This window comes from Papaver somniferum, chromosome 3, assembly GCF_003573695.1.
Source record: "Papaver somniferum cultivar HN1 chromosome 3, ASM357369v1, whole genome shotgun sequence".
NCBI lineage: Eukaryota > Viridiplantae > Streptophyta > Magnoliopsida > Ranunculales > Papaveraceae > Papaver > Papaver somniferum.
Genome location: NC_039360.1, coordinates 168,867,553 through 168,875,592, shown reverse-complemented (window position 1 = coordinate 168,875,592; position 8,040 = coordinate 168,867,553). Strand labels below are relative to the sequence as shown.

The 8,040-nt window shown below is 32.3% G+C and overlaps 1 pseudogene; it reads left to right on the top strand.

The window, feature by feature from the left end:
• Positions 1-2,654: 2,654 nt before the first annotated feature.
• LOC113361882 lies at positions 2,655-4,327 on the top strand (annotated as a pseudogene).
• Positions 4,328-8,040: the final 3,713 nt, after the last annotated feature.

The window sequence follows — 8,040 nt, the reverse complement described above, 5'->3', positions numbered from 1 at the left end:
TATTTTAGTTTTTGATTAATTAATTTGATTGAGAACTAATGGAATATTTATCCTTGATAGATTAAACGTGTTTATACTATGGTCCTTTTCTTCTGATGTATATCCAATCTAGTTTGTTTGAGGATTAACTAGTACATATCTCGTGAATCAAGATTTGTAGATAAAATTATTGATCAATCAACGTTAATTACAGACTATGTTCTGTGTATGTTGATTATTAGTAGGAATCAAGTTGTTTGTGCAACGGTTACTTTGATGATTGAAGACCTGAAGACTTTTCTTTTTCAGGTTTTTGATCTTTGTGATTCTTCTTTTACACTTGATTTCCTGAGATCCAAAAAAGTAGTTTATTTTGGTAGATTTAAGACTTGTTGTAAAGATCAATCAAATTGTTTAGTTGCGTCTCCTCATAGAGTTTTTTAGATAGAGCTTGTTCACTGAGATATATTATTTCGATAATCTTTAACTTGGTTTTATCTTTGACCAAAGGAGTTTAAATTGATTAAACGGAAAATCGCTTACTCTACTTTATCTTTGATTTTAATATTCATTCGGAAGATTGATAAGTGGGTTGGTATTGAAACAGATTTATTTCTTTGATGTTTCGGGTTATGATCCAAGGGATTGAGCGGAAGTCTTCACAGAAAGTGAAGCTACTCAAGATAGTGGACCTTGTCTTGGGATTTACATGCTTAGACCAGATTACATGTAGGCGCAAAAATAATGAAGGAACTCAGTAACTACGCGTAGTTACTTGATCTCAACTAAACGAAGTTTCGGTAGTCAATTTTTATAATGACTTAGTTCTGGGAGTATTCAAAACTGGACTAGGCCCTGGAGTTTTTCTGCCAAGCAATTTTCCTCGTGAACAAAATCTTGTGTATCGTGCCATTACATTACTTTTTTGCGTTATAATTATTAGTATTATAGTTATAATTAAGCAATTATACTTATATATTAATCAACTTGGTACGATCCCATAGCTAGTTCAGTCACGACCTTGAACTATATACCAAGTTACATCTTGTTAAAGTAATTATTTTACCATTATTGGTTTAGTACAATTTCCCAAGGTTTGTCAGTATAGGTTGATACGAAAAGATCATGATGTACTCAGTACCCTCGTCATGTTAAATTGTCTCCATGGAGAAGGAGATTTCTTAATAAAGAAGGAAAAGTTATCCTGATAAATAGTGTTATGGCCAGCCTTCCAGTTTACCTTATTTCTTCAGATGCCAGTGAAATAGAAAAGAGATTAAGATGATGAGATACTTATGTTGGGGTTCCGAAAAATATCTCTTGGGTGGCTTGGAAAATTGTTTATATCCAAAGAAACGGGTGGATTATCTATAATAAATTTAAGGCTCACCAACAAAGCCATGTTGGACAATTACAAACGGAAATATGCAGTAGAGTATAATGCCTTATGGTGAAAAATCATTTAAGAAAAAACAAAGTCAGAGATCAATATTTTATGGTCTAAATAATATGTATGCCTCAAGGGAGAGGATTTTGTATGGGCATTCAAAAATATATGTCATTGGTGGAACTAATTTATGAAGTAAAAAATAAGAAATGAGAGGTTTATGATGTTTTGGTATGAAAAGTGGAAAGAATCCACACCATTTTATCTGTCATTCTCAAAAAATTTCTAGATCACACAAAACAAATTTGCTAAAGTGGGTGATTTGGTTGCTAATGGGCATCCAATTAAAGAGACATTCATCGGATGGAGAGAAAATAGATTTGAGCATATTACTTCTTATTATTGAAGATCCTCCAGGAGGCAGAATAAGATTATATCTCATGCAGAATAAGATTCAATGCTAAAGACTGCTATCAATAGATGAGCAAGCAACAAACAACAATAATGTCAATATCTCCTAAACTCGTATGGGTGAAAGATGTACCATTTAAAGTTCGGATATTGTCTTACTCAGCATTGCAAAATGCAATCCCCAAAATGGATAACCTAGACGAAAAAGGGTATGAAATCACCAACACGAGATTATGTTTCCTCTGTAATTTCTTTGAGGGAGATGTGAAAGATTTTATAGATGATCTCAACTCTCAGTGGATATACAAAAACTCTCAAAGTCAGTTGTAATTGGACTGTACCTAGGGTCTCAGGGAAAAAGAGAAGAAAATTTTTGTGTAACTCAAAAATCATTGACTTGTTATTCTGATGTGGATCAATGACGTTACTTATCAAAAAATTGGAGACCTTATGACTAATTGGCCTGATATTTTTTCCTTAAAAGGTAAAAGGTGTGGTGCTAACAAGTATCGAACTCAGCCACACTGATATCACCACCCAATGACTTTACCAACTACTACACTGACATTTGTTGCCAGAGTTAAGTCTTGAATTGATTAGTAGCGTATGATGATTGTGTACGTGTTGGACTTCTGAATGGGCTGGCTACATGGGATTAGTCTTGGAGAGATGTTAGTTTTCTTTTCTCGCCCAAGTTATTTCCCTAATTGGTTTAAATTCCGACTGTTTTGTTATTCATGTGTTTGTTTGATACTTCATTCTGTCTAGGGTGAATTTCTTTTAATACATGTTGATTGAAAATTTTATATAGTTTTCACTTACTCTTGTTTTCAGTTGCAGGTAACAGGATAAGAATCCAATATTTTATTATATCAATATGGGATCTGAAGTTCCTCCTGCAGCAGTAACCATCCATGTGACTGGATTTAATAGATTCCATGGAGTTGCTGAGAATCCAACTGAAACAATTGTTTGTAATCTAGAACAGTATCTTAAGAGAAAGGGTTTGCCAAAAGGGTTGATACTTGGGAGTTGCAATGTTCTTGAAACTTTCGGTGAAGGTGCAGTTGCTCCGTTTTATTTAACACTAAAACCAGCTGTTGAAAGCTTAGATTCTGAATCGTTGAACTTATGGAAGACTATATGGGTCATTTGCTTTGTTATTCTCTTATAATGGTGGGAAATGTTTATAAATTGTTGCTTAGTTATCTTACTATTATTTACATATTCTATTCTAGGAATTACTGGTTAATCCACTATAGGAAAACCGATTACTGTGTAGTCCAGCACCAGAAAACAATTACTCGCTGGTCCAAAAATCTTAGTTGGAGATTATAAAGTGTGTTTTCTAAATGCCCGAAACATCCTTCCAGATCTAATTAGTATCAATACATAACTCATATGTAGTATCATATCAGTATTGATACTTAGCAATATCAATATATAACTGATATGTAGTATCAATACATAACATAACAGTATTGACATGTAGTATCAATACATAACAGTATCAATGCATAACATATTAATATGTAGTAACATAACAATATTGATATGTAGTATCATTACATAACATATCAATACATAACATATTAATATGTAGTAACATATGTAGTATCAATACATAACATAACACATATTGGTATGTAGTCAATATATAACAGTATCAATACATAACATATCAATACTACATATGTAGTATCAATACATAACAGTATTGATATATAGTATCAATACATAACATATTGATATATAGTATCATTACTGATCTGTAGTATCAATACATAACATATTAATATGTAGTAACATGTGTTGTTAGGGTTAGCAGAGTAATTTTACTCTTTTCAAACCTTTTTTGGACTAGCGAGTAAATAACTTCTCCCGCTGGACTATCCATTAACCCGGGTCGGGTTTAGTGGACTAAATAGCAAAGTTCTCTATTCTATTTTATGCAGCTTCACTTTGGAGTCAACAGCGGCGCGACAAAGTTTGCTATTGAGAGCCAAGCTTTTAATGAAGCTACGTTTCCTTGTCCTGATGAAATGGGATGGAAACCTCAAGTTAGCATTTGCACCTCCTTTCTGTTGCAACCTATATGATGACTAGAATTCATGGAGTCTCTACAAATTAATTGAATTTATATTTTTCAGAATGTGGCCATTGTTCCTACAGATGGAGACACTTCAAAAACACGAGAGGTATATAAACATTCATGTTTGACTTTTTAATGTGGATTACTGAGGTCAAACAGCAGAATTTAGACTCATTATTTCAATTGATCATATGGAAATTTGTTTGTTTTGCCTGCAGACTGACCTTCCCGTCGACGAGATTATAGCAGCGTTAACAAAGATGGGTTACGGGGTCACTAGGTCCAACAACGCAGGGCGTTTTGTGTGAAATTCCGTCTATTATCATTCTCTTCGGTTTGCATAGGAAAATACGATCAAGTCTCTCTTTGTGCACGTTCTTGCATTCATCACTATAGATGAAGAAACTCAAATACAGTTCATTGCTTCGCTATTGGAGGTAGTCGCCTCTTTATGCTAGATTTCTTACAACATAGATTCCTAATTCCAAGCTTGAGACGCATCAATGGTGGTATTTACTGTTAGATTTTGATATGTAGATAAAAACTAACATGGATATCATTGATTTGACAAACTATATAAATATTAATCAATGATAAAATGACAAAGTAAATAAATCTACATTCCAAAGAAATAGGAGATAAATGATATTACGTGGTTCAGTCATCTCGACCTACGTCCACCCATAAGGGTGAATTATATTGATGATCATCAGAACATTCTGATATGATAATTACAATTACATTTGCACTCTATTTGTAGAGTTGAGAATATAAATAATATATTCCTACTTAATATGAAAACATACTTATTAGGAAACTAAAGATTATACATATCTTCTAGATATTTGGTTATTCTTCACGTGCGCACACGGTCACTGCACAATCACCTTGGTCTCTCCAGTATACGCGTCATATATTCCAATATCCCCCTCAAGTTGGACAAGTTGGACACGTAGAAAATTGTAGTGTACAATTTAAACAATATCTTGGGAAAAAGTAATCTTGAACTTGAATCTTGTTGCTGAAACTTTTGATTATCGACTGTTGTATTTGATCTTGGGTCCACCAAACTTAACTTAGATGGCTGATTTTCATAAGTAAAATAAATATCAACCTTCTTTTTTTTTTGCTTTTTTTTTGATATAGAAACATAAAGCTCAAAAACAAATAATATTAATTTTGATTGAATGAATCTCCCTGATGTAGGGGAATATCTGGAAAATAATGAGTTTTGGAGAGAAAATCATATGGCACGAATAAGATGATTTCAATTGATCTTTTTTGAGATATATATGGAAGATTTTGCATACCATATATAGATCTTGTATCGTGAATTGTCTTTAATGGCCAATGATCATGGTTTGCTAAATACTAACCATACCGGAAAATTTATTGGAAACTTTATGTTGGTCCATTTTGAGAAATACTTACGGACCGTCTAGAAGACTTTCATAAATTATAAACTAGTTTCAATTTATTAACTTTATTTTCGATAAATGAAAAGATTCTTGGAATGAGAAAACATACCTTATCTTCGGTATGAGAATAAGATTATACCGAAAACAAATAATGAATTTCAAGGATAAAAATAAAAAAATAACGGCCCAATAAAAAAGGCAGAATTATGACTTCCGAAGATTATAAATCGGATAAAGATGGAAATCATTTTGGATTATAATTATAAAAATATCAAGGATATTCCATGAATATAAATAAAATCCTATAAATTATTAAGATTATTTTTTAGAAATATAAAAGATATTCATGAATATGCACTCAAAGTATCATACGAAGACCATTTTGGAAAGAAATCATTTACCAAGATGATAGAATAAATTATTGGGATTCTCAAAATTAATTTTTGGAATACCAAACTTTTACTTTTATTTTTAATTGCCGAAATGGCAATGAGTAATTATGGGGATTTCCCGTATTATAAAGATAAAATCCATGAACTGAAACTCCAAGATAACATGTGTGTTTGATTAAAAAAAAACACAAATCAGTTTGATAACTGAAAACTAGAAACCACTTGCTCAGATTGATTTTGGAAAATATGGAAAATATTTCCACACATTGATTGCTAAATCAAGCAAGACATAAAACCACTTATCATGTACATTTCTTAATATCATTAGCACAAAACAAAGCCATAGCATCAGGAACAACAAAAATGGTCATTACTTCCCTGTGTTGGAATTTGAAGATTGATCATTAGCATTAGCTAATGAGCTCAAAAGAGCATAATTTGTGAAATGAGTTGAAGTGACAGTGCATAAAAGAAAGTAACATTGTGACCAAACGATAATATTAAATCCATGTAGGATACTTTGGGATAAATATATAAATCGTTTCGAATTCGATTTCATAAATATGAAAAATATTTCCGGTAATCACTTGATTACCAGAGATGATAACATATTTTGGAGATTCATCTGATAAATTTAGAATTTTCTCCAAGAAGTAATTAACCGGAGGATAATGTTGATTAACTGATTAATCGAAAACTCATTTTCATCATAATAAACTTATGATAAAATGGATTTGAGTTCGGAAGAAAATTGGTGATTCACCGTACTTAACATCCCAACTTTGGGAGAAAGAAATAGAGTGATACAAAGAACAAAAGTTCGATGACAGGAAAAAAAAATTAATGATTTGATTTGACTCACATGGATAAAATCAATAGTATAACGATAACTGAATTAGCAAAAACAAAATATTAGAGCCAATGAAATAGATTGCGGAAGCGATTGGATCGAGAGCATTTCTGCTCTGATACCATGTTAGATTTTGATATGTACATCAAAACTAACATGGATATCATTGATTTGACAAACCATATAAATATTAATCAATAATAAAATGACAAATTAAATAAATCTACATACTGATTAAGTTTTTTTTTGATTGTCGTTGTAATTGTAGTAAATAGGGATTCGAACTCTAAGACTTGTTAAGATTAATTTTAAAGGAATAAAATAGAGAGTTACTGGTCTAGGATTCGGACAAACTCATATCAAGAGGTTCAATTATTCATTCTCAAACAATTATCGCTCAATAAATAAAACAATATTGACTCTTATTTTTTCCAAGGTAGATTCTCCAAACATTAGTTATAAATCGTAAGCATGGGACATCAAACATCTAAGCAAGCATGACCCATCTAATAAAATGATAACCAATTTTTTCAAATCATATTTCAATTAAAATTAATGCAAAAGTCTTATAAAGAATTAAATAATTTTACCCATGTATGAAATTCGTCTTCCTCCGTCGACCCAGTGTTGGGGTTTAGCTTCTCATGATAAATACAAACTCAAAAATATAATTTATAGCTCAAATGGTGTTTTTATTAAAGAAAACTAATAATACAATGAATCTGCAACGCTGTGTCGGCGTTACAGAAATCACTGTTACAATAGATGTTGCAAATACAAATTAAGCGTTCCAGATAGACTGTTACAAGTACTGTCAATAAACGACAGTTTCTTGCGACAGTCCGTAGGCGTCAAAGCTCTTCTTCTTCTTCTTCTTCTCTCTGCAGGAGCAGAGAAGTTGCTATGCAACTCTCTATTTTCTTCCCCAGACTCTCGATATCCATTCTATGATACCTTGTGAACATATTTATACGTGATTGCGACATTGAATCTCCTCCATTAACTCCAAATAATCTTCATTTACTCGGGATATTTTCTTTCTTTTTTTATCAATGATTTTGATTTCTACGCATCTGCAGTTGGATTAAATTCCTTATAAATCTTCTTCACGTTCCAAAGTGTTGATTAAGGCTTCCAAACACGTGCAGTACACGTTTAGATTCACCACTACTCGTGTAAGCTCATGTTTTTCCTCCAACTCCCTGTTTGAATTAAACCAAGTTATCCAGACAAATTTGATCGAAACAAACACCCATACTAGCTTTGTTAGGACATATCACAACTACCCATGAAGTTTCAGTGATTGAATCGCACAAAAACTCCTCCAAAATCCGACCGAAAAATCTGCCTGTGAAAAGAAATATTTTCCCGTCAAAATATTTTTTTGAATTTGTGAAGAAGGTCACCCCTTATCCAGTGGTCGCCCCTTATCCGTTGCTGGAGTCCGAATAACACATGTCCTTTGGGGTGCCTTAAGTAATTTTTCTGGGGTGTTTCCAGCATTTTTTCTG